Source organism: Apium graveolens, chromosome 7, assembly GCF_009905375.1.
Source record: "Apium graveolens cultivar Ventura chromosome 7, ASM990537v1, whole genome shotgun sequence".
In the NCBI taxonomy this organism is placed as follows: Eukaryota; Viridiplantae; Streptophyta; class Magnoliopsida; order Apiales; family Apiaceae; genus Apium; species Apium graveolens.
In genome coordinates, this window is record NC_133653.1 from 267,044,716 (window position 1) to 267,071,435 (window position 26,720).

The 26,720-nt window shown below is 31.1% G+C and overlaps 1 long non-coding RNA gene across 1 annotated transcript; it reads right to left on the minus strand.

Moving 5' to 3' along the window:
• Positions 1–21,675: 21,675 nt before the first annotated feature.
• LOC141670577 (uncharacterized) lies at positions 21,676–22,484 on the minus strand. The gene is made up of 4 exons (XR_012554636.1): positions 22,325–22,484; positions 22,126–22,197; positions 21,876–21,962; positions 21,676–21,779 (listed from the first exon to the last, which is right to left on the minus strand). It is a non-coding gene; the product is annotated as an uncharacterized LOC141670577 (long non-coding RNA).
• Between the last annotated feature and the right edge of the window lie 4,236 nt (positions 22,485–26,720).

Genomic DNA, 26,720 nt, shown 5'->3' on the forward strand with positions numbered 1-26,720 from the left:
CCAGAGCTACAATTCTTCTGGTCAATTTATGAACATCCTTGATGGAGTGTGGTGGCTCCATATCTAGGATGGGCTTGATCTTATCGAGATTGGCCTTGATTTCTCTTTTTGAGATTGTGTGCCCTGAATATTTCCAGACCCAACACCAAAGGCGTACTTGGCAGGTTTTAACATCATCTTGTGGTACCTTAACACTTTGAATGTCTCCCTGAAGTGATTATTATGATCGGCCTTGGCTAGGATTTTGACTAAAATGTCATCAAACATATACCTCAATCCTCTTTCCAATTAGATGGGAAAATATCTTATTCACTAGTCTCTAATAAATAGATCATGCATTCTTATGTCCAAAAGCCATAACATGATGGCCAAAGACACCAAAGTCGATTATGAAATATTTCTTTCAGGTGTGATCTTTGTGAATTTTGATCTGACCGTAACCGCTGAAACCATCCATGAAGCTCAGCATCTCGTGCATGGTTGTGGCATTGATCAGGATATCAATCCTTGATAGAGATATCTCCACTGTTGATGAGATTGTTTGTGATGAGGCGGGATGATTATTTCCACTCTTGTTTCTGCTTCGTGTAAGTATCATATGCCTATTGTTTTCCCATAGACGGCGTCAAATATTACAGAATAAAAACTAGGATTGTTAATATTTAATTCTAGGGTTTCTGATCTTGGAGCTTTAATGGTTGTTCTCATGATGGCACTAGCTATCCTCGCTAGATGCCTATGTATCTCTGTGTTGTAGAGAATTAACCCAAAAATGTAATTCTAGGTTGAGGGGTAGAGCCCCTAAATATAGAGGTGAGTCTAGGATTAGACTCGTGTTGGGAGACTTGGTGGAACACTCTCGAACATAGATGGTAATTAGGACTCCTATAAGGAAAGGAATTCTAGATCCTTCATTGTAGGAGCTAGTATTCATGTTTCCCGTCATGTCTCTATTCTTTCAGCCGTATTCGGCCTAGTCCATGAAAATCTCATATTCGTAGATCTAGACGACCTCTAAGTGTGGGCCTTGACGACTTCTGCCCCTGGGTCTTGACGACTTGGGTCATCTTTTTTCTGTAACAAGCCTTTGGCCAACCTGGTTTGTACTGGGTTTTGGACAAGAGTCCAAGCATAATTAATATGACATTGAATGTGTCTTCAGGATGTATTTTATATATATATCGCTGTCTAACAAGATATTTTTCTTGTTCAAAGTAGAATTTAATCATATATAGATTGCTCTTGCAAGGTTGTAGAAGCTCAGGTGAAGCCAGCATCCAGAAATGATACATCAACTACATTTAACTTTAAGGTACCAGATCTGGTTCAAATGAATCCTTTTAGTAGTGCGGTGAGTTTTAATTAACAATTGGTACAAACATTATTATTTCCTTCTACGGTTTGATTAATATACTACACAAAACGTGGTGATGAGGTTATATACCAGGGTTTCGAGGAGAAGGTATGATTTAAAGCCAACTAATCCTGGATTAAGAAACTGCATAATTAGAGTGGGATCATCTGTTCATGGAATGGGATCTTAGAGAGTTGCTTAACATTCCCAAATTAGCTAAGCTTGACTATTAGATTATATATTGTCACTCTGATGTACTAGTATATATACTGACATTGGTTGTAGTACTCATCTCAATTTCCTTTCCTATTAAAGAGAATAGGAGCCAAATCATGGCAAAAAAAAATTCGAGGATTTTTGGCATCATTAATTTTAAATGAGCTCAGATTTCGTGTTCTTATTATATGTTAACATTTCTCAATTCCAAATATATATTATATGTCTACATATACATACTCAGTTTTTATATGATATTTCAACGCAGTGTCCATATATAATCGTTTTACCAAAATTTAATTGTTAAAGATATCGAAAATCTAATTTCATGTAACATTAAACAAAAAAAATTATAATTTTGATAATTTTAATTTTTATAATAAAGGAATTAAATATATGTACCATGCATGATAAATTACAACTTATGTACTAACGGGAAATGAATTTTACTAAGGGAAAAAGACAAGATGGTTCGTATTCTAAAACTTCTCATTTTTATTTGATCAAGATTTATGAGATTTGTCATAGATTATGCTAAAAAGGCCCAAACCTCTTCTTTTTGGGTCATTTTTCTTTTGGACATTGTTGGCCTTTCTGAAGTTGTTCTTGTTCCATTTTTGACAAAAGGAAAGATGAGTTCAAAATAAAAGTTATACATATAGTGATTTTTAAGTGTGCACGATTTGACTGATTTAGTTAAATGAGTCGAAATTGCCAGAAGTTTCGGCTCGTGAATTCAATAAGCCTGCTATACTCTAGTTGTAGAATTAAACAAGTAAAGTTCCGGAAGGTTTAATTAAGTATAAAATTAAAAATTAACTGCTTTCCTCGATTCGTTAAAACAGACTCATTTAGCTAAACGTCCCAACTCGACATGACTCGTAAAATTATACGAGTCAATAGGGTGTTAGGCTTGATTAGTTAAACAAGTCGGGTAAGCTCGATTCGATTAAACGCAGCTACAAACTTGGCTTTCTCACCCGAATTACATCCCTATATAATAGTGAATCTTTGTATCATATTTTTTATGTGAAACACATTAATCGTTGAAGTTTTGTTACTTGAAAATAAGTTTTTAATGAATTTTACATAGGAGATAGCTTATTAGAACCTACAATGATATTCTATTGATTTTTAAAAATCTAAGGATTCAAGAAACTACTAATGAGTACCTTCATCATCCAATGGTACCAAATTAATGACCTTAATTAAATTCATATTAACATAAATTCATTAATTATGTGTTAAATTTCAACTTTTTAAGCCGTCGAATTATGCAGTAAAATGCTAAACTTTATAAGCTATTTAACTTATTACAATAGGAGTGGGCCTATAAATGTACTCTCTCATGATCATCTTTATGCTAAAGTATCTTAATTTTTTCTCATTATAAATTAATCAAACCAACCCACTACAAATATTTCTTTGGCTTAAAAAATATTTTAAACTAATAAATTATTCTTCTCGAAATAATTCAATATTTAATTTAATATTTTAAAATTATACAGTGCAAGACTTAACTCAAGACTTAACTCCAATGTTAACGGGGAGGATAACAAAATAAATAACAATTAACTATGGCCCAAGCTCAGTAACTAGCCTAAGATGGAAAGTATACTAGATGGTGCACATAAGAGTGTTTCTGTTGTGCAACATTTCTATGACATTCTAAGTACCATACCACAACAGCCCACTACTAGAAAATGGGGTTAAATTCAACCGGTTAAATTCAACCGGAACTAAACTCAACCGCATATGGTTGAATTTGAAATCAACGTTATTAGAGCTTTGACCAGCGCTCAAATTCAACCGAACAAATTCAACCGGAATTAAATTCAACCGATTAAATTTAACGGGTTTTAAATTCAGCCAGAACCAGTTGCATTTAATGTTCCCAATTTTTCCCTGCGCGGGAAATTTCCCACCAAAAGTTAAATTCAACCGACTAAATTCAACTGTTTTGTAATCAACCAAAACCGGTTGAATTTAGAACAACTAATTTTTTGGGTGAGCGGGAAAGTTCCCACCAAAACTAAATTCAACCGGATAAAATCAACGGAAATCATATTCAACGATTTCCGGTTGAATTTAGTATAAATAATTTTTTTGTTCGCGGGAAAGTTCCACCAAAAATGAATAAATTCAACGGATTTTAAATTCAACTATTTCTTGTTGAATTTAGTAAAAAAATCGGTTGAATTTATATTTGGGAGGAATTTAATTTCTGAACAAAAATCAACTTGATTGTGTGGAATTTACTATTTTACTTATTAATATTGAATATGCCTAATATTTAAATATTTATTTAGATTAAAATAGTGGGGGAAATTTTCCGCTTTTTTAAAAATTAAAATTTTGGTATAAATCAATTGTATTCATCTATTATGAATACATTTGGTAATATTAATTATTTTCAGATTTTTTTTTAATAAATTAATTAAGTAACTTACTAACTTTGTACAAGTTATTTGCGAACCGAGTTGTTCGCGAAACAAATATTAAGATTTATATATATTTTAGTGATATGATATAAATTTTAGAAAAAAATAACGTATATGATTTGTTATTTTAACAGTCAATCAGTAGTTTGACCACTATTTCTTGCTTGGGTTTAGTCCGACACTAATTTTTTGATTTTTTTTAAAAATATTTATGAATGGTCCAGCCGTAATGATATCAAGATCTATATATTTTGGTGATCTGATTAATTTTTACAAAAAATTAAATGTATTTTGTTTGTTATTTTAACAGTCAACAAGTAGTTTGACCAATACTTCTTACTAGTGTTTAGTCTCATATCGATATTCCGATTTTTTTAAAAAATATTTATGAATGGTCCAATGGTAATTAAGGATGTCAAGATTTATATTTTTTAGTGATATGATAAAAAATTTAGAAAAAAATAAATGTATTTGGTTTGCTATTTTAACAGTCAACTAGTAGTTTGACCAGTTATTCTTACTAGTGTTTAGTCCCGTACCGATATTTCAATTTTTTAAAAAATGTTTATGAATGATCCAACCGTGAGGATGTCAAGATCTATATATTTTAATGATATGAAAAATGTTTAGAAAAAAATAAATGTATTTGGTTTACTATTTTAATAGTCAACTAGTAGTTTGACCAGTTATTTTTTACTAGTGTTTAGATTCGTACCAATATTTCGAGTTTTTACAAAATATTTCTGAATGATCCAAATATAAGGATGTCAAGATCTATATATTTTAGTGATATGACAAAAAAATTAGAAAAATATAAATATATTTGGTTTGCTATTTTAGCAGTCAACTAGTAGTTTGACCAGTTATTCTTACTAGTGTTTAGTCCCGTACCGATATTTTGATTTTTTAAAAAATGTTTATGAATGATCCAACTGTAAGGATGTAAAGATCTATATATTTTATTGATATGAAAAAATGTTTAAAAAAAATAATTGTATTAGGTTTGTTATTTTAACAGTCAGCTAGTAGTTTGACGAGTACTTCTACTAGTGTTTCAGTTTTTTACAAAATATTTATGAACGATCCAACCATAGGGATGTCAAGATCTATATATTTTAATGATATGATAAAATTTTTAGAAAAAAATAAATATATTTGGTTTGTAATTTTAACAGTCAACCAGTAGTTTGACCAGTACTTCTAAGTAGTGTTTAGTCCCATACAGATGTTTTGATTTTTTAAAAATATTTACGAAGGATCCAACCGTACGGATGTTAATATCTATATATTTTAGTAATATGATAAAAAAATTAGAAAAAAATAAATGTATTTGTTTTACTATTTTAACAGTCAACAAGCAGTTTGACCAGTACTTGTCAATAGTGTTTAGCCTCATATATATGTTTCGATTTTTTAAAAAAAAATTATGAATGATCCAACCTTACAAATGTCAAGATCTATATATTTTAGTGATATGTTAAAAAAAATAGAAAAAAATATATTTATTTTTCTATTTTAACGGTCAGCCAATAGTTTGACGAACACCTATTACTAATGTTTAGTCCTATATTAATATTTTAATTTTTTTCAAAATATTTATGAATGATCCAACCGTACGGATATCAAGATCTATATATTTTAGTGATATGATAGAAAATTTAGAAAAAAATAAATATATTTAATTTTCTAATTTAACAGTCAAACAGTAGTTTGACCAATTATTCTTACTAGAATTTAGTCTAGTACTGATATTTCTATTTTTTTAAAAATGTTTATGAATGATCTAATCGTAAGGATGTGAAAGTGGTAAAATGATAAGGTTATACGTAAAATTTCATAATTTTTAATTATTATATCTTGATTATTTTAAAAAATATAGTTTATTTAACATAAAAGAAAATTTCACCACATGCTTAATTGTTGTATTTAGGATTAAATCGTACAAATTCATGATTTCAAACTTTTATTAAAATAATGAGTTGTCAAAGTAAATTTTAAAATTTAGAATATTATTATATTTATAAGAAAAATATTAATTAATCAGAATATTTATGTCCAAGAAATATAAAAAATTATACAAAATAAATGGACACTCCTAAATTCGACCGATTGCGGTTGTATTTTGAGTAGCCATTTCAGCGATCCATGTTAGTTGCATCTAACAAATTATATTTAACCATTAAAACTACAATCCAACGGATGGATTTACATTTTATAAGAAAATATATATAAATAAAAAAAAACAAGATAAAAAATTAAACCCTATTCCTCCACTTTCACACAACTACCCGTGTTTATCCCCTCAAGCCGCCGCACATCCCTCTCTCGTCTCTCTCTCCCTCTTCCTCTCTCTCTCCCTCCTTCTCTGTCCCTCCTTCCATCCCCACTCATGTCTGAGATCCCTCTCTTCCTTTACGCTCAGACCCCTCCAATCATAGATCGATGAAAAAACACAACCTCAATCCCGCCGCCTTTCAATCATCGGTCGCGTCCCTCCAGGTAATCGACCGCATACATTAATCATCATGTGTTTATGGAGGACGTGGCCGGTTTTTCCGGCGCTGCTGTTGCTCGCACGTGAAAATTTAAGGTCACCTTAAATATATACATACATAAATGTATGTATAGATTCGTTATTTATTTTTGTTTAATACTGTAAATTTCGATTGCAGGATGCGATGGATTATTATAGTAGAGAAGAGTTTTACGTTATTTTGGACAGGATGTTTTTAAGACTTAAAGTTTAGTTTTGAATGAGAATTATAAAGTTTAATAATTGGACAGGAATTTTCTCGTTTCCGGCGATAATTTTTCCAAGATTTGCCCATTAAGTTCAACAAGAGATAGTTGTATTTAACAGACATAATCAGAATTAATCAACCACTTTCGGTTATTTATTAAATATATATTTAACAAAATTTGGTTGATATTAATATACAAAAAATGGACTAGCTTACGAATCAACCAAAATCAGTTGGTTTTTATAAAAATAAATTCAACTTTTTTCGGTTGGTTTTTAAAAAATAAATTCAACTTTTTTCGGTTGTTTTTAGTAATTTTGGCGGGATTTTTTTTTGGTGAAATTCAAATTCAAAATTAAATTTTTTTTTTTGAAATGTGTAAATTTAATTTCATCGGAAAGTGGTTGAAAATAGTGTCAACAAATTCAACCGAAAATGGTTGAATATAATCATAAATTCAACCGGAATGCTAATTTCAACGGCCTTATTTACAACCGACTGGCTGCGGTTGAATTTAGTATCCGGTTGATCTTATGCTAAATTCAACCGAATACTGTCGGTTGAATTTAGCCGCTTTTGTTGTAATGAGCTTGAGTTTAACTATTTGATGTCCGTTTGGTGTTTGTGTGCTACACTAAAAGAAAATTTGCTTAAAACCCCAAAAAATCATAAATCCCTCTCAAATCCAAAACCAACCACACTTAGATAGAATATATGTTGTTTAACAAGTTTTTAGCGTAAAATTAAAAACTACCAGTGGTAGAGAATTTGGTTGGTAGGAAATTTAATAGTCCTTCACCGACGTAAAATATGACATGACAAAATGATGTTCTCTTAAAAATCATACTCGGCATATCTCATTTGTTTTCGTGATAATGATACGTGTGTCTCAAAAGTCATTTTTCCTTTATAAATTTAATGGTCAATTTCTCTTAAAAATCACAAATAAGTCCAAGTTGCGAATCAGATTTTATGATTATTAAGAGAACATGGAAGAAAAAAGTCTTCCTCGGCAAACCTCTTTTTTTATGAAAATGATAAATGTGTCTCAAAATTCATTTTCCCTTTATAAATTTAATGATCAATGTCTCTTAAAAATCATAAAATCTGCAACTTGGTAGTCCAAAAAAGTTAACTTTTGTTCATACATATTATACTATTCTTTTTATGGTAACTGTTTCAGTTTTCCTTTGTTTCAGATTTAATATTTTTGTTTTTTCTTTGTTAATGATAGACAACCTGTGTACTGGAATTAACCAAGGGTTTTCCTATGCTGCTCTATTGTCTTTCATATTTGACAACCTCTAAATTATCATAAATTCTGATGGAAGTAAGTAAAAATTATTTTTCCTAAAGAAGGTAACGACACCTATTTAGTAACTAATTTTTGAACAATTAAACTATGACTTTCCCAAAAAAATGGTCAATATCTCCTTATTTGTCTGAACTGTTCTCTGTTATTCGATCCAGATAATGACGAATTTACTATTTTATGAACAACTATGAGAGATTAAAAGGATGTTGAAAGATTTACTAGGGAAGAATGATTCTCGTTTTGATGATGTAAAAGTAATAAAAAAAGATCAGAATGTGGATCTTGATCTGACAGCTTTGAGGGAGGAATTTCTACGACGGCCAATGCCTAAGCTCTTGAACTTGCTAAGTTTATATTGACATTTCATAAGGAAAGATTATTTTTATAACAAGTTTTTGGTCTTTGTAGTTCAAGAAACATTATTATCTTTCAGAAATGGCATAACAAAGGTGTGATAGCTAGGAAAAACTGGCGGGATAAGTTTTTACCACCAGCACTACTTCCCACATCACCTCCAACTTCAGTTTTTGGACTAACTCCCGAGAAAGGATCAACAAGCAGCCTTTAAATTGCTCTGTGAGGGTTAAATTATGCTTTAAAGATTTCGTTCAATATTGTTAATAATTCTATATTTGTATTTGATTAACAGTTATAGGCTGCTTCCATGAGAAGAAAAAAAATTGATACCGCGTCTGATAAAATTAAAGTCTTCCATATAGTCAAAACTTCGAAGATTACAAAATGTAACTGAATACACAAAATTGGTCCAATTATGAAAATCATGATTATCCTTTACCCAAGAATAAAAATGCATTCTTTTCCATAAACATAATTATGTCGCATTTGTGATGATAGCTTAAAAACCTATCTATTCGTTATTGAATTACAACAAATGCTAATATTATGATACATTCAATTCATTGAATAAATTGATCCAAATTTGTGCATACATCACAAAAAATGGCTAAATACAACTGATTTAAAATTGGTTGTATTTAGTTAAATTCTACAATTTTTAGTTGTATTTAGCTAAATACCACCGGTTGTTGGACTAGTTGTATTAGCTCGAGTCATATTTAGTAAAATGGTTGTATTTAGTACTAAACACGGCCGACTAAATACAGTCGGCTACATACAATCACTTAAACTTCCAGTCAAATTTATTTTTCAGATAAAATTCGAATATCCCGTCCAAATAATTAAATTTATTGACAAAATTCAAAAGGCCCGCCCATTTATCAAAATTCAACTGTATTTGGTCAAAAATAGGATTCTGAATGCTACGGAATACGGTTGAATTCACGCAGACCAATTTCAAAAGAAACTCGCCGAAAACTGGAAAATATCAAAATCCTTGCAAGCTTCCCAAAACCCGACCAGTTTTCGGTAGCCCTAAACTCAACTAAATTTCCATTTTTGAAAGAAATTGAACCTGCCAAAAAATTCTAAATTAATCCAGCAGTCTAACTACGACCATAACAAACTCGTACTATCACCAAAATGCATAATAAAATAGAAGTCCACTCTTCATTTTCTGATAAAACTTAAAATTATACAACGCTTAACACATTTCGGCATTCAATATCATTAAAGAAAGTTAAGAACCTATCGTTTTATTATCAATTCCAAATAGGTGGAAAATTCTAGGGTTAGAATCTCAATCCCTAAATTTAATTTTGTAAAATTATTAAGATATAAATATTTAACTTAGTTAATCTTTTGCGTACACTCTTTATAATTGACAAATTTCATATCCATGCGGTTGGATTACTCAAAAATCAAGTATCAATATGGCACTAAATACTAGTAAGAAGTACTGGTCAAACTAGCTATTAGTTTACTCTTAAAATAGGAAACTAAATATATTTATTTTTTAAAAAAATTATCATATCACTGAAATATATAGATATTCATATATGCACGGTAAGATCATTCATAAATATTTTTAAAAAAATTGAAGCATCAACATGGGATTAAACACTAGGAATAAGGACTAGTCAAACTACTAGTTGACTGTTAAAATAGGAAACTAAATACATTCATTTTTCTAAACATTTTATCATATCCTTAAAATACATAGATCTTGACATCTGTTAGTTTGGATCATTCATAAAAAAGAATTAAAAATCAAAACATCAGTATGGGACTAAATGCTAGTAAGAAGTACTGGTTAAAGTATTGGTTGACTATTTAAATAGCAAAGCAAATATATTTATTTTTTCTAAATTTTTTACCATATCAGTGAAACATATATACTTTGACATCTGTAAGGTTGGATCATTTATAAATATTTTTAAAAATATCAAAACATTACTATGGGACTAAACACTAGTAAAGTGTAGTGGTCAAACTACTAGTTGACTGAATAGCAAACTAAATACATTTATTTTTTCTAAACTTTTTATCATATAATATATACATATATAGAACTTAATATCTGTCACCTTGGATCATTCATAAGCATTTTTTAAAAATTCAAAACATCATTATGACACTAAACACTAGTATGAAGTACTGGTGAAACTACTGGGTGATTATTAAAATAGCAAACCAAATAATTTTTTTTCTAAAAATTTTATCATATCATAAAAATATATAGATCTTAATATATGTATGGCTGGATCATTCATAAATATTTTTAAAATATCGAAACATCATTGTGGGATTAAACACTAGTAAGAAAGACATGTCAAATTATTGTTTGACTATTAAAATAGCAAAATAAATACCTTTATTTTTTCTAACAATTTTCTTATATAAATAAAATATATAGATCTTGACATCTTTAAGGTTGGATCATTCATAAGCATTTTATTAAAAATCAAAACATCGGTATGGGACTAAACACTAGTAAGAAGTACCCGTCAAACTAGTGGTTTACTGTTAAAATAGCAAACTAAATACATTTAGTTTTTATCTAAAAATTTAACCATATAACAAAAATATATAGTTCTTGACATCCGTAAGGTTGGATCATTCATAAGCATTTTTTAAAAAATCGAAAGATTTGTATGGGACTAAACACTAGTAAGATGTATTGGTCAAACTAAGGGTTGAATGTTAAAGTAGCAATAAATCTTGATATCTTTAAGGTTGGATCATTTATAAATTATTTTAAAAAAATTGAAAAATCAATATGGGACTAAGCACTAGAAGAAGTAATGGTTATTTTGACAATTTAAGAATTTATTTTTTTATTTTCTTACTAAAAGTTTCAAAAAATATATATAAAAAATGTAATTTAACAAATTTCAAATTTTTGTAATGCAACGAATAAAAGAAATTTAAAAATTCTCTTACCACATTATATTTTTAAAAAAAACAAAAATTTGACAATTTTTATAAACTTTATTATCTCCCATACAAATATTGCTAAATTCAACCGAATGTGATCACATATAAAGATGGTTGTATTTATTCAATCGAATTTATTGCTAAATTCGACCACGTAAATACAAACGTATTTAAATATGACCATTTTTGGTTGAATTTAGTCGTGTCCTTAAATTTAACCAAAAGTGATTGAATTTAATCCCGGTTGTATTTATACAGTTGTATTTAGCCTTATTTTCTTGTAGTGATATATAGTTTACAAACTATTTCATAAAAAAAATTTAGAGTCGAGAGCCTCTCTAAAAAGCTAATGTGCTAATCAAATTTCAATTAGATGCAAAGTTTTTAAGTGAATTTTAGAAGTATCACTAGATTGGATAAAGGAGCTTCACGAGATAACTTTTATATGAGGAACATGAACAATTTTGTTTACAATGTTTCAATCTCGAAGCATTTAGAACATTTCAATCCCAAAATCAGTTAGCATTCCACCTTCAAAGACGTGTCTTAGAATATGTTTGCCCAAGTTTATAACCAATTACATGACTAACATTAGAGATGTGTTAGAATTAATATATTAAAAGATTTGAGTAAAAACCTTGCGCCTAAATTAATAAAACCTCTCTGAAATCATGGCTAGATCCATATATCATATTAGCTTTCAGATTGTAAATTTCCTTTATGATAAATACATAATCCTATCAAACCATGATTAATATCATTTATAACAGTGAAATTAAGAAAGATAATGGGAAATAAGAGAAACTGAACTTTAAAGAGAATAAACAACTGACTAAAAGGATTAAAAAAGTGCATCGACATAGTAATTAAGATTTTGTAGGTTTCTAAAAAGCTAGAAACCTACAAACTAGGAGAACATGTCCTGGTTTTTCTCTCCATCATCAACTACACTCCCAAACACACGCAACTTCCTAAAGACCAATTCCTAATCCAATATACACTTAGTTGTTAGTTTATTCAAACACAAAATAAATAAAACACAGATATGTTTAGATTAAAATAAATCCCAACATACTCCCCCTTGATCTAAACATCTGCAAATTTCCTGACTCCTAGTAAACTCCGCATCTTTTCGAATTTTGTTGTAGCCAATGTTTTGGTTAGAATATCGGCCCTTTGCTCATTCGTATTTACGTGCTTAATAATAACTAAACCCTACTCAACAGAATCATGAATGAAATGGTATCTCAGATCAATATGTTTGCTCCTTCCATGGAACACAGGAGTGTGTGCAAAGTCAACAGCAGATTTATTATCCTGTGTGCCAAGTCAACAGCAGATTTATTATTGATTTACAACATAATTTGACCTGTTTTGACATCAGTAATGTGACTAAGGACTCGTTGCAACCACACGGCATGACATGCTACAGCAGTGGATGCCATAAACTTTGCCTCACAAGACGATAGAACAAGACACCTTTGCTTTCGTGAGACCCAAGTGATCAAATTTTCATCCAAGTAAAATGCCATACCATATGTGCTCTTCCTATTGTCCAAGCTTCCAGCGAGATCACTGTCTGAGAAGCCTGACAGAATAAAATTTCCTCGCCCTTTTGTATAAACCAGCCCGCATGTCAGAGTTCCTTTGGCATAACGACAAATACATATTACTGTATTTAGGTGTAATTCTGTGGGACATTCCTTAATTTGACAACTGTAATTTCTGCTCCATCGGATACTTAACAGAATTACAGTCTCCCGTTCTTGCTTGTTCTAGTACTTTCATGGCATACCTTGATTGCTTAATCTTGATGAAGTCCGAACCTTGAATGACCTCCAGTCCCAGTTGAATTTGACAATGTCTGACAATTTTGAGCCCATAATGATCAAGTCATCCACATAAATGCCAACAAGCAAACAGTCTTGACCGGTGCATTTAGTGTAAACGGCATGCTTAAATGGGCACTTTATAAAGCCCAAATATATCAAATATTGATTTAATCTAGAGTACCATGCCCTAGGTGTTTGACATAAATCGTAGAGAACTTTCAGAAGATCATAAACCTAATGCTCACAACCTTGCTTCACATAACCTTTGGGTTGAGAGACATAAACTTCTTCTAAGAGTACACCATTTAGAAAAGCAGATTTAACATCGAGATGGTGAACTTCCCAAGCTTTTTTAGCTGTTAATTCCAATAATAACTGGACAGTTTCCAACCGAGTGACCGGGCAAACACTTCATCAAAATCAACTCCTTGTTTCTGAACATAACCCTTTGCTACCAACCAAGCTTTATTCTTTATCACTTCCCCATTGTGATCCTTCTATAATTTGAAAATCCACTTAATATCGATTGCTTTATGTCCCGCTGGTAAGTTGGTGAATTCCCAGGTGTGATTTTTTTCAATGGAACTGATTTCTTTATCCATGGCATCTTTCCACACATGCACCTTGACTGCTTGTTCAAAACAAACGGGTTCATAAATTCCCATCAACAGAAGTTCTTCCTTGAGCTAGATGGCAGTCGTAGCATAATAAATATTATGAAGGGGATGAAATCATCATGGCATTGTGTTATCATCATATATATCTCTTATGTCTGCATTATCTCCCGTACTAGTTTCTTGGACTGGTGTGACTGGTGTTGGTGGCTCAGGAATAGCAGTTTCTATGGGCTCGTCGGCTGTTTCTACTGCAAAACCATCCAGGACGAATGTCTAAGTTGTTGTAGTCATGTCTCATGCCCAGTCCCAACTGTCATGCTCATTAAAAACCACATCTCGACCGATATGCACACTCCGTGAGACTGGATCATAAAGACGGTATGCCTTGGTGACAGGCTCGCGACCAAGGTGAATCATCAATTTACTTTTAGCATCAAGTTTCATTATGTCGGATGTGGGAATCTTCATATAAGCAGTACATCCAAAGACTTTCAGATTCTCAAAACTTGGTTTTTGATTATACCATGCCTCATGTGGGTGATGGTATACATGGAACATGTGGGTAATATATTCAGAATATGAACTGCATGACACACCGCTTCTCCTCAATAATATGATGGCATCTTTTGTTCAGATAAGAGACTCCCGGCCATGGCCACCACTGTTCGATTACGGCGTCCTACAACACCGTTTTGTTAACGCGTACGCCGTATAGTGCCTAGTGATACCATGTTCTTCACAAAAATTCTGAAATTCTCTTGAGCAAAATTCCCCTCCTTGATCAGTTCTCAAAACTTTTATGCTCCGTGTTGTCCCATTTTCAACAACTAGTTTGAAAGTTTTAAATTTACTTAAGGCCTCATCTTTTGTTTTAAGCATATATACCCACATCATCCTTGTAAAATAATAAACAACTAACGTAAAATAGCAATTACCCACTGGTGTAGCAGGAGTAATAGGGTCGCATAGATCCATATAAATCAATTCTAAGGCACTTAAAGCAGAAAAATCAGATTTTAAGGGAAAAGACTTACGCGTTTGCTTCGACATAATACAGCCATGACAATGTTCCTCTATTTTTCTGATAACGGGCATTCCATATGCCATTCGATTCTTTGATATTAATTACATGGCATGAAAATTTACGTGTCTGAGCCATTGATGCCAAAACCATGCTTTTTTCTCATCCTTTCTTAATAAACACTGCTATTGTGTCTCTTCAATGTGGATTTTGTACAATCGATTTCTGGATCGCTTAACATGCATCAACATTCTTCCACAACTATCATAAACCCACAAAATTTTTCCGTCTATAACCACTTTATTTCCTTCCTCTGAAAGTTCTCCAAGGCTTATGATGTTGCTCCGAAGTATGGGAATAACGTATACCCCTATAAAATCCTTGTTTCACCATTCTTGCACACAATTCGAATTGACCCCTTTCCTTCCATTTTCACCAGCAACCCATCTCCAAATTTCACCTCGCCTTTTATCGTTTTATCCAAACTTTTGAATTTTTCTCTATATCCCGTCATATGATTGCTAACCCCGTTGTGGAGGTACCATGTGTTTTCCTCCACCTCTTTACTATGGGTTACGCCCTTCTCCTCAGTGAAGGCTAGTATGCTGTTATCGCACATAGCCGTGTGGTATGCAGGCTCATTATCATTTTTCTGAGTCAGGTTTACCTTGTCGCTTTTCTATCTTGATCTCACTGGTTTACGACATTCTACTGCAAAATGACCGTAGCCACAATAGTTAAAGAACTTCACTTGGCTTCCATCTCGCACAATGGGATTATCTCGCACACGATAATCCCTTCCACCTTCTAAAGAACCACCTTTACCAGACCAATTTAGCCATTCTTCTCTTATCAACAAGAGCTTCATGTCACCATTCTCTTTCTTCTGCCATTCATCCCCAGTTAACATCAGCATCTGTCCCTCACCACTGTCTGTTAAACCTTGCAATCGTTCTTCATGAGCCCAAAACGATCCAACCACCTCTTCTACTGACATAATATCCAAGTTCCCAAATTGTTCAATAGCTGAAGTAATTTGCAGGAACTTGGTTGGAACAACTCTCAAATATTTTTTTCACGACTTGTCCTTCACCAATTTGTTCTCTTAATTTCCAGATGTTCGTTACCAGCCCATTGAGTCTCATGCAGTAATCCTTTATTTGCTCAGATTCTTTCATCTTTATTATCTCAAACTCCGATCTGAGACTCTGTGTTTTTGCTTGTTTCACCTTATCCGACCCCTGGTATAAAGTTTTGATCACCTCTCAGGCTTATTTAGATGTCTTTTTTATCTACAAGTGCCAAGAGTACGTCATCTGAAATTCCATGATAAATTAAAGCCATTGCACATTTGTCCATCTTCTCCTCAGGTGCAGCCTTAGGATCTTTAGTTTCAATCGCATCCCACACCCCATGTGCTTGCATAAATACTTTCATCTTTTGAGCCCACACAATGTGATTTGATTTTGTCAACATTGGATAGCTTAAATTGAAAAACTTTCTTTGCTTTTACTTGACTCCATCTCTCAAATGTCTCGTATGATCTTTCCAGGAATTCGCTCTGATACCAGATGTTAGTTTTAAAATGAAAGTGCAGAAATAATATAGTTTAATTATCTACAACAGAAAGCTTTGCCTTTTTTTCTTAAAACAAAATGTGTAAAGAAACGATTACATATACAATTACTGACAACTAGAAACCTACAAACTAGGAGAACATGTCCTGGTTTTTCTCTCCATCATCAACTACACTCCCAAACACACGCAACTTCCTAAAGACCAATTCCTAATCCAACGTACACATAGCTGTTGGTTTATTCAAACACAAAACAAATAAAACACATATATGTTTAGATTAAAATACACTACAAGAAAAACGGCTAATTACAACCGGTTTAAAATCGGTTGAATTTAGCTAAATTTGACCATTTTCGGTTGTATTTAGCTAAATACGACCGGTTTTTGGACCGGTTGTATTCGCTCGAGTTATATTTAGTAAACCGGTTGTATTTAGCACTAAATACGACCGACTAAACACAAACGGCTAAATACAACCGCTTAAATATGACCGGCTAAATACAACCGCTTCCGGTCAAATTTAATTTTTCAGATAAAATTCGAATCACCCGCCCAAATAATTAAAATTTTTGAAACTTTTTAAACAGCCGCCCAAAAAATTAAATTCAACCGAAAATGATCAAAATTAGGATTGTTAATTTCAACCACATGCGGTTGAAATAACGAAAACCATATTTAAAAAAAAAACTCGCCGGAAACGGGAAAATTTCCCGAATCAGGTGAGTTCATATTCCGGAAACACATCCAACCAAACTCATCTACTTCCAAAATTCCTGCAACTGAACCACCTATGTTGATTATCACGAGGGTTGTGGGTACAATCAGTAGACTTGTCCATTTGAACATATAGAGTTCAGCAAAATCTCCATTTTCACTCGATGATCCCCGCCCGACCTCTTCCTCTCGCACAATCAACACACCGGCTATGTTCCAAAATCTTTAGGAAACATGACCTTGTTATACTTCTCAGAAATGTGAGATATAGTTTGAAGTACCAATTGGGCCACAACGTTTAGGGGGGAAATCTTGTTAATTTCATACCACAGCTTTGCCAATTAAATCAACAGCGACTCCTTGTACAAGCCATAAGCGTAAAGGAGTGCTGCACTTGGACCATCAGCCTTCACCACTTCGCCCAACTGTTTAGTTGCGTCTGATAGTTTAATGACCACAGACTTCGCTTGCCCGATAAATTGTTTCACCAAAGGAGGAGCAAACTTGTCATATCCATGTGCTGCTTCATCCACCTGCAGTCAGCAAATCAACATATACATAAACCATTGAATCCGAACAGAAAGGCCAGAAGATTGAAGCTAGAAATAGTGGTTAGTTGGTCGTGAGCAAATAGAGTAAACATTTATTCAAATCAAACTATGTTAATTTTGCAACGGAGAGAGAGAGAGAAAGAAACAGAGAGAGGGGGGCCGAAAAAAGGGAGAGGAGGGAGTGGGTGGGATTGTGCGGCGGCGGTGAGGGGATACGTAAAGGGGGAGGGGGGTTTCAGGGTTAGGTATTTTTTATTAATATTATTTGTAGATTTTTAATTGTTTACAAGATGTAATCCAACCGTTGGATTGTACTTATATTTTGGTTAAATTTTGTCCATTAGATGTGTTTCACGGGGATCGCTGACATGGCTCTAAATACTACTGCATTTGGTCGAATTTAGGAGTGTCCAGTAAAATAATATTGTTATTATATATATTTTTTACATTTTATAGGATTGTCCATTAATTATTAATATTAAATTATTATTATTATATAATTAATATTATAAAATATAAAAAAATTCTTTGTGATAGCTCACTATTCTAATTATACTTTATTTGATAAAATAGGTACGCTCTAATGTTTAAATGTTTTTAAAATTTTGAATATAATAGTTTATTTAACCATTTTAACGTCTGTACGGTTTGACCATTCAATATATATATATATATATATATATATTTAGTGATGTAATAGTATTTTTAGAAAAAATAAATGTATTTGATTTGTTTTTTTAACAGTTAGTTTGACCAATACTTCTAACTAGTGTTGGGTCCCATATTGATGTTGTGATTTATTTAAAAATATTAATTAATGATCCAACATTACGGATGTCAAGATCTATATATTTTAGTGATATGACAAAAATTTTAGAAAAAATAAATATATTTAGTTTGTTTTTTTAACAGTCAACTATTAATTTGACCAGTACTTCTAACTAGTGTTTAATCTCATATTAATGTTGCGATTTTAAAATTTTAGAAAAGAATAAATATATTTGGTTTGCCTTTTTAAAAGTCAGCTAATAGTTTGACTAGTACTTCTAACTGGTGTTTAATCCCATATTAATGTTTTGATATTTTTAAAAATATTAATGAATGATCTAACCGTACGGATATCAAGATTTATATATTTTAATGATATGACAAAATTTTTAGAAAAATATAAATATATTTGATTTGTCTTTTAATAGTCAACTAGTAGTTTGACCAGTAATTCTCACTAGTGTTTAGTCCCACATTGATGTTTTAATTTTTTAAAAATATTAATGAATGATCCAACTGTACGGATGTCAAGATCTATATATTTTAGTGATATGACAAAAATTTTAGAAAAAAATAAATATAGTTCGTTCATTTTTTTTAATAGTCAACAAGTAATTTGACCAGTACTACTAACTAGTGTTTAATCCCATATTGATGTTGCAATTTTTTTAAAAATATTAATGAATGATCCAAACATATGGATGCCAATATCTGTATATTTTAGTAATATGATAAAAAATTTAGAAAAAAATAAATATATTTGGTTTATTTTTTTAATAGTCAACTAGTAGTTTGACCAGTACTTCTAACTAGTGTTTAATTCCATATTGATGTTTCAATTATTTTAAAAATATTAATAAATGATCCAACCATATGGATGTCAAGACCTGTATATTTTAGTGATATGACAAAAGTTTTAGAAAAAGATAAATATATTTGGTTTGCCTTTTTGATAGTCAGCTAGTAGTTTGACAAGTACTTGTAACTAGTGTTTAATCTCATATTGATGTTTTGATATTTTTAAAAATATTAATAAATGATTCAACCGTACGGATGTCAAGATCTATATATTTTAGTGATATGACAAAAAATTTAGAAAAAAATAAATATATCTGGTTTGCCTTTTTAATAGTCAACTAGTAGGTTGACCAGCACTTCTCACGGTTGGATCATTCACTAATATGATAAAAACTAAAAAATTTATCATATCACTAATTTATATAGATCTTCACATCCTTATGGTTGAATCATTCATAATTTTTTTTGAAACAATCATAACATCAATATGAGACTAAACGTATTAAGAAGTACTGGTCAAACTACTAGTTGACTGTTAAAATAGCAAATCAAATAAATTTATTTTTTTCTAAAAATTTTATCATATCACTAAAATATATAGATATTCACATCCTTATGTTTGGATCATTCATAAATTGTTTTGAAACAATTGAAACATTAATATGGGACTAAACACTATTAAGAAATACTGGTCTGACTACTAGTTGACTGTTAAAATAGAAAACCAAATAAATTTATTTTTATCTAAAATTTTTATTATATCACTAAAATATATAGATATTGACATCTGTAAGGTTGGATCATTCACAAAAGTTTTGAAAAAAATGAAAATATCAGTATGAGACTAAACACTATTAAGAAATACTGGTCGAACTATTTTGGTGTTAGGATCTCACCCCCTAAATTCAATTTGTAAAAATAGTTAAAATTTAAATATTCAAATTATTTACATTTTTCTGTAAACTTTTTTTTTGACAATTTTCATATCCGTATGGTTGGATTATAATTTAAAACAAATACAAAATAAATTGAAACTCAAACTATAATTATTAATTGAACCATAAATATCTAACTACCATAATAATCGTTTTTGCAATAACTAAAATATAAATTTTTTGTAAATATTATTCTATATTTTTTCAGAAATTTTCCGCCATTTTTAAAAATAATTCGACCGAAATCGGTTGAATTTAGTACAAAATTCGTTGGCGGGAAAATTCCCTCCATTTTTTGGCAAGGCTAAATTCGACCGAGTGCGGTTGAATTTAGGATCACGGCTAAACTCAACCGTATACGGTTGCATATAAATACGGTTGTATTTATTCGGTTATAATTAGTAAGGCTAAATTCGACCTAATGCGAATGAATTTAGGAGCACGCCTAAACTCAACCGTATACAGTTGTATATAAATACGGTCGTATTTAGCCACACCCTTAAATTCAACCAAAAACAGTTGAATTTGATGTCGGTTGTATTTGTGCGGTTGTATTTAGCCTTGTTTTCTTGTAGTGATAAATCCAAATATAGTGCACATAATTATTCTACATATTTTAGATATTGCATTATCCTGCATCTTACTCATCTCAAATATTAAAATGTATATAAGATATTTGCATCATTGTTATGATCAAAATTGTATGTTATATCAAGAAATTTGAAAGGAATAAGATACACTATTCCAAAATGTAAATAATGCACATTGTAATTAGTTTCTCCCTTTCCTTTTTAGAATCAGATGAAACTGAATTTTATACACCCAATAATTTGATTCAACCATACACCATAGCAATAGAAATACAAAAGAACAATAATATAGTCAAGCTCACCATAACTATTTAGATTAATTTGTCTCCTAATAACAAAACATCCAAGATCACATGACACAAGCTAAAATTTCTACAAAGTATTCTTATCCTTTGTAATTGATGAGATTGCTACGAGCTTAAGCAAGAAACTCCTCCACAGCTTCTTTTGGAGTCAGGATCCTTTGCCTTTTCGGTTCGGGCTGCATGGAAGGCTTACTTAATTAGATATATATATACATATATATATACACACATACTAGTGCATATAAGTATGTATGTGTTAGGCTTACAACAAGGTTCTCAGTGGCTTCTGATGAACTGTGTCCCTGGTTACGCTTTGGAACAAAGCCATAGCGTATGAAGTTATAGACTTGCTTCTTTGAACGAAGCTGTCTTGTCAAGTTGTCTTGATAATAAAACTAACAAAAAGATTGAACAGTATATATTACTACTCCACTTAGATGCAATCACATAAAAATAAATTTTTAGGGAAATATTTGATGTGGTTCATAAAATAGCTAATAACTATAATAGCCATCAAGTAAAACAAATTACAACCTACATATAATTTTTCAAAGGCTAAATTATGTTCAAATCACAATATGATTTATCTTACCTTTTCCATGCCGCCTTTTGTACGTTGACAAGTCACAATAGTCCATCCCTTCACCCTTTGGGACAGGGGGATCCAAGAGTTCTTATGTTTTTCATACTCTAGAGATTTTTTGAATACCTACTTGCATTTGTACTTGGTTAAAATAATAGTATTTGGACTTGCTTGTAAATAAGTAACCCCTAAAACATGGTAAAACTAGTGTATATAAGTCACCTCATCTCTCTCCCTTATCTCTTCTTCATCCTTTGCCGAAAGATCATAATGACCCTTTGTTATGTCCTTTATAGACGACTTTGGTTCCTATTAAACCATGGACAGTTAGATTTATGACTTATATTTTAAAAAATTAATATCTTTAAATAATTGCTTTCACAAATAAATTCATAATTTCATGGTATATTGAATATTTTTGTGTTAGAAAGTTTTTTTTTTGCCAAGTAAATAAGCTAAAATTCCATTTTACAGATTTTTCATGATTGTTGACATCTTTGTCTTCGTGTTCGGAAAGGCTATGCTCGTCTTGTCCTTCTTGGATCTGCTAAAAATGAAGTATTTTAATTAACATGATAACTAAAATATTAGAATATTAATACAAGCATGTTCATACAAGTATGTAAATAATTGTTTTTCCACAAAAAAAATGAATTAACATAATCATTCACCTGGTATGGATTGTACACTATCAGAGGCATTGGGCAGAGGATTTCTTTCTCTTCATTTACCACCACAGATTTTCCTTTCATTTCCATGGAAGAAGTCATGGCTATTAGAAAGAGGGAGCAACTAAATGAAAAATATAAAGAGGAGGTTTGCAACTAGAAAGAAATTGGAAAGATCATAACTCCAAGTAAGATTTAAATACTCAATAGATTTAACTACCCTATTTATTACAACATCTGCAACATCTACTTAATCTTCTTATAGCTACTATCTAAATCTTACATTTAATTGTGAATTTTTTCTCTCTCTCTATCCACAAGTATCTCTATTACTATCTACAAGTCTATAACTCGTGCTATACATGCACTTGTTTTTCAAAACGGGTGACCTTGTTGAATTATACTTTATTAAATATTTTTGTAACATTTCACATTAATAAAAATAAGAGTATTTAGGGTCTTTATAGATATAATTCAACAACTAATATGTACCAAATTATTAGCTTTATTGAATATACACATTCGGTTGTGGGGTTAGATGTTATAAATGGTTACACAGCTCTAACCGTCCAGAAGTCCACTGTCTAGGTTCCATATGTATATTTGTGAACTCCACGAGGATGTCGTCCCAATAAGAGGGGGTGTTTGTAACATCTCACGTTGATTATGATGAGAGTGTTTGAGGTTTTATAGATACAAGTCAACAACTAATATATACTAAATCTTCAGTCTTTTCACACTCACCTGCGGTGGGTTGTTGGTTTTGGTACACATTCGGTTATGGACTTGCATGTTAGAATTTGTTTCTATAAAAAAGATTTTAAATTTGTATATATATGCATTTTTTATTTTTTTATAAAAATGATTTAAGTGTGAATAGTTATATATCTTTAATTTTATTAGGTTTATAAGTGTTGTTGAACGGCGAAGAACCTTTTGATATAGCTGCATCGTTACGAGATTTTAGTGGACCAAATAATAGCGATGGAGAAACCAGAGGTAGTATTATTGTTTATGAAGTCAAACAAAAGATGTTATCTTTCTACAAGGATGTTATTGATAAGTGAGCTCCTATTTATGACGGTAATAAAAAGTCCATGAAGATGACATTTAGTAGCAAATTGTTACATTTCAAGAATACAATAAAATACTTCGAGAAAGTGTTCGACTATTTGCTCGTGTTGATTAACGATGTTCTTCCAAAAGATAGTAATTTTTCTCTTATACACTATATTATTGATGCTTGTCAAAATGAATATATGTTGTTGTAACAGCCTACACTTCTTGGACTATCAAATGTAAATCGAACCTAAAATAAATTATAATTTATTAGTCCGGAAGTGCGGGCTATTACAGTTGGTATAAGAAGCATGCTATCTTTCAGAGTGTATTAGATATGTGATTAGTACATTGTCTAGGATGCGTTCATGCGTACTATAGTTTAAGTTTGACCCATAAGAGATTAGGGGGTGTAAACGTATAGATTTATTGTGAATTTGGGGACCAAATATTTTTAAGGAGGGTAGCTTGTAACATCCCGTAACTTTCAGAAATAAAAGAATATTAGAAAAAAAAGGATTAAAATTTAGATAAAGATTAGGATATAAAATTTGAATTAGAGTAATGGGCCTAGAATTTGAATCATACTTTAATTTGGAAAATTTGTAGGTTAAGAAATATAGTTTTCTAATTTTATAAGTATATCATATTCGTCTTCCATGTTTTTATTATCAAAATTTGTAGGGTAAAAGGCCAGCAAAATTCGTAGAAAATTCATCATAAATAGGAATTCGTTGATCCTAGAGTTCTCCGAAAACTCTTTCTTTCTCTACAACTTTTGTGCTTTATTTTTTTCATGAAAATAACGATTAGAGGGTAAATTCATATCTCGCCAAATTTAGAGGTAAGTTTTCGATCGATCTTACTAGTGTTTTCAAAATTGTTTGTTTTGCGAGTATATTTAATTATCAAAATTTGAGCTAAATGATAATATATTTGAAAGTATATGTAGTGATGTATATGTATGGTATCCAGATGATAATTTTAGATCTTTGATTTATGCATATAAGTACCAAAATATCGCTATTCAGTCGCTAATCAGTACAAAAATAACATGCCAACATCAGTAAGTTTACACATCATTTTTACAACAACAGGACTCCCCCATCATTATCCCAAGTTCAAAATTTTCATGAAAACCCAAAATATCATAAATCCCTCTCAAACCCATAATCAACCATATTTAGACAGAAAATATGTGACTTTAACATCTAAACTACTTAATTTTCTGTTATCACATTCATCTTTCATCTACTCTAAGGAAATTTCATTTTCTTAATTCTTTCTTTTCTCTTTTCATATTTTTGTATGCTTATAATTTTGATATGAATTTGGTATGCAATGTCACTAAAACACGTTATTTTATATAAAAAAACTCTGCAATATTTCTTACCAGATTAAGGCTGGTTTTTATCTTATTTACCAATAAAAACGTGGCAAAACCTACCCGTTAAATCCTTTTATTACCATGCTCATCTATGGTGATAAGAAATGACCTTGTTTAGCATACATCAAAATAGTGCAAAAAAAATCAAGAAGAAATTAGTGGTTTTACAAGTTCCCGGCGTAAAACTAAAAACTACCGGTGGTAGGAAATAGTCTTCACCAATGTCAAATGTGACATGGAAAAATGAAAGGTGTACACAACACCTAGACGGGCAAAGTCATCCTCAACAAGTCTTATCTTTTTGTGATATCTCAACATTCATTTTCCCTTTATAAATTTAATGGTCAATGTCCTCTTAAAAACACAAATAAGTTCAAGTTACGAATTAGACTTTATGATTTTTAAGATAACATGGACGAGCAAGGTCTTCCTCTACAAACCTTTTTTTGTGAAAATGATACATGTGGCTTTACATTCATTTTTCCCTTTCGAAATTCAATGATCAATATTCTCTTTAAAATCATAATGTCCGCAACTTGGTAGTCCAGAAAAGTTAACTTATGTTCATACTTATTTTACTGTTCTTGTTATGGTAACCATTTTAGTTTTCCTTTATTTCTAATTCAACATTTTTGTTTTTCCTTTTTTAATGATAAAAAAGTTGTATACTGGATTCAACTAATGAGAGTAAGTAAAATTCTGATAAAAGTAAGAAAAAATTATTTGTCCTAAAGAAAGTAAAAACAGCCATTTAGTAACTAATTTTGTAACTAGTTTTTGAACAATTAAACTCTTCCTTTCCCTAGAAAATTATCAATATCTCCTTATCCATTTGAACTCTTCTCTATTACTCGATCCAGGTCATCACGAATTTACTACTTTAATGAACAATTAAGTGAGATAAAAAGGATGTTGGAAAATTTCCTAGGGAAGAATAATTCTCGACTGAACTTTTTACCGAAGTCAAAATAAAAGTAAAAATTAGCAAACTAGGAAGGAATACCACACAAGGTCTTAATAGATTTTTATCTTATTTCTCATCTAAAAATATTTTATATGTTCGAACATACGCCCAAATGTTTGACATGATATAGGGAGATGACCCGAAAAACTTAGTCATCTCGAGGACGGAGATCAATGGAAATAATTTGACCAGCACTATCCCTCATTTGCAATATATATCTAAATAATGTAACTAATGGTTTCAATCCCTTTGTTATTGGTGAAAAAAGTGTACATGATTTTCTCGGTGGTAGTGGTTTTTTACAATCTTCCACCTTATACGGGAATGAAAAAACTGTTCATATTTATTCTAGTCCCGAGGGAAAAGATTATAGGATAAGATCCTAAAGTCTATTTTCTTCCTTTATTAGAGGAATGAAAACTAGTAAGGGCGAAAGTATTTGATCAATTATTCAAGAAAAATTTTATGATGAAGGTGGTGGTCGTGTTGACAATTTGTAGGTTTAGGGATGATCACTAGGTAGTCAACACATGAAAAGATCTCATGTTGGCTTTATGTTAAAAATATTAAATGTATTCAACTAAAAAATTACATTATATAAGGCTTTTTAACACATGAAAATGGAACTCTTCTATTTTATATCACTATAATAATTATGTCTATCAGTGACCTCATATTAGAGACTGTCGACGGTCGCTAATACCTATATGCGACCGAGTCCCATTGCCACTATCTGTAGCAAAAAAATTAGTCATTGTTAGGCACAACAGCGATGTTTTTTAGCGACAACACTTTTAGTGACCGATGTCAGCAATCTGGTCGTCGCTAATCCTAGTCAGCATTGTCACACCATGATGTCATTTGTCTGTGACGCATATATCGACCAATAACTGTAGCAGAAATTACGACAACTATATGTGACCGACTTTTATCTTTAACTTTAGAAACTACTATTTGCGACCGAATATTGTCTCCAACTCTAGCATCAA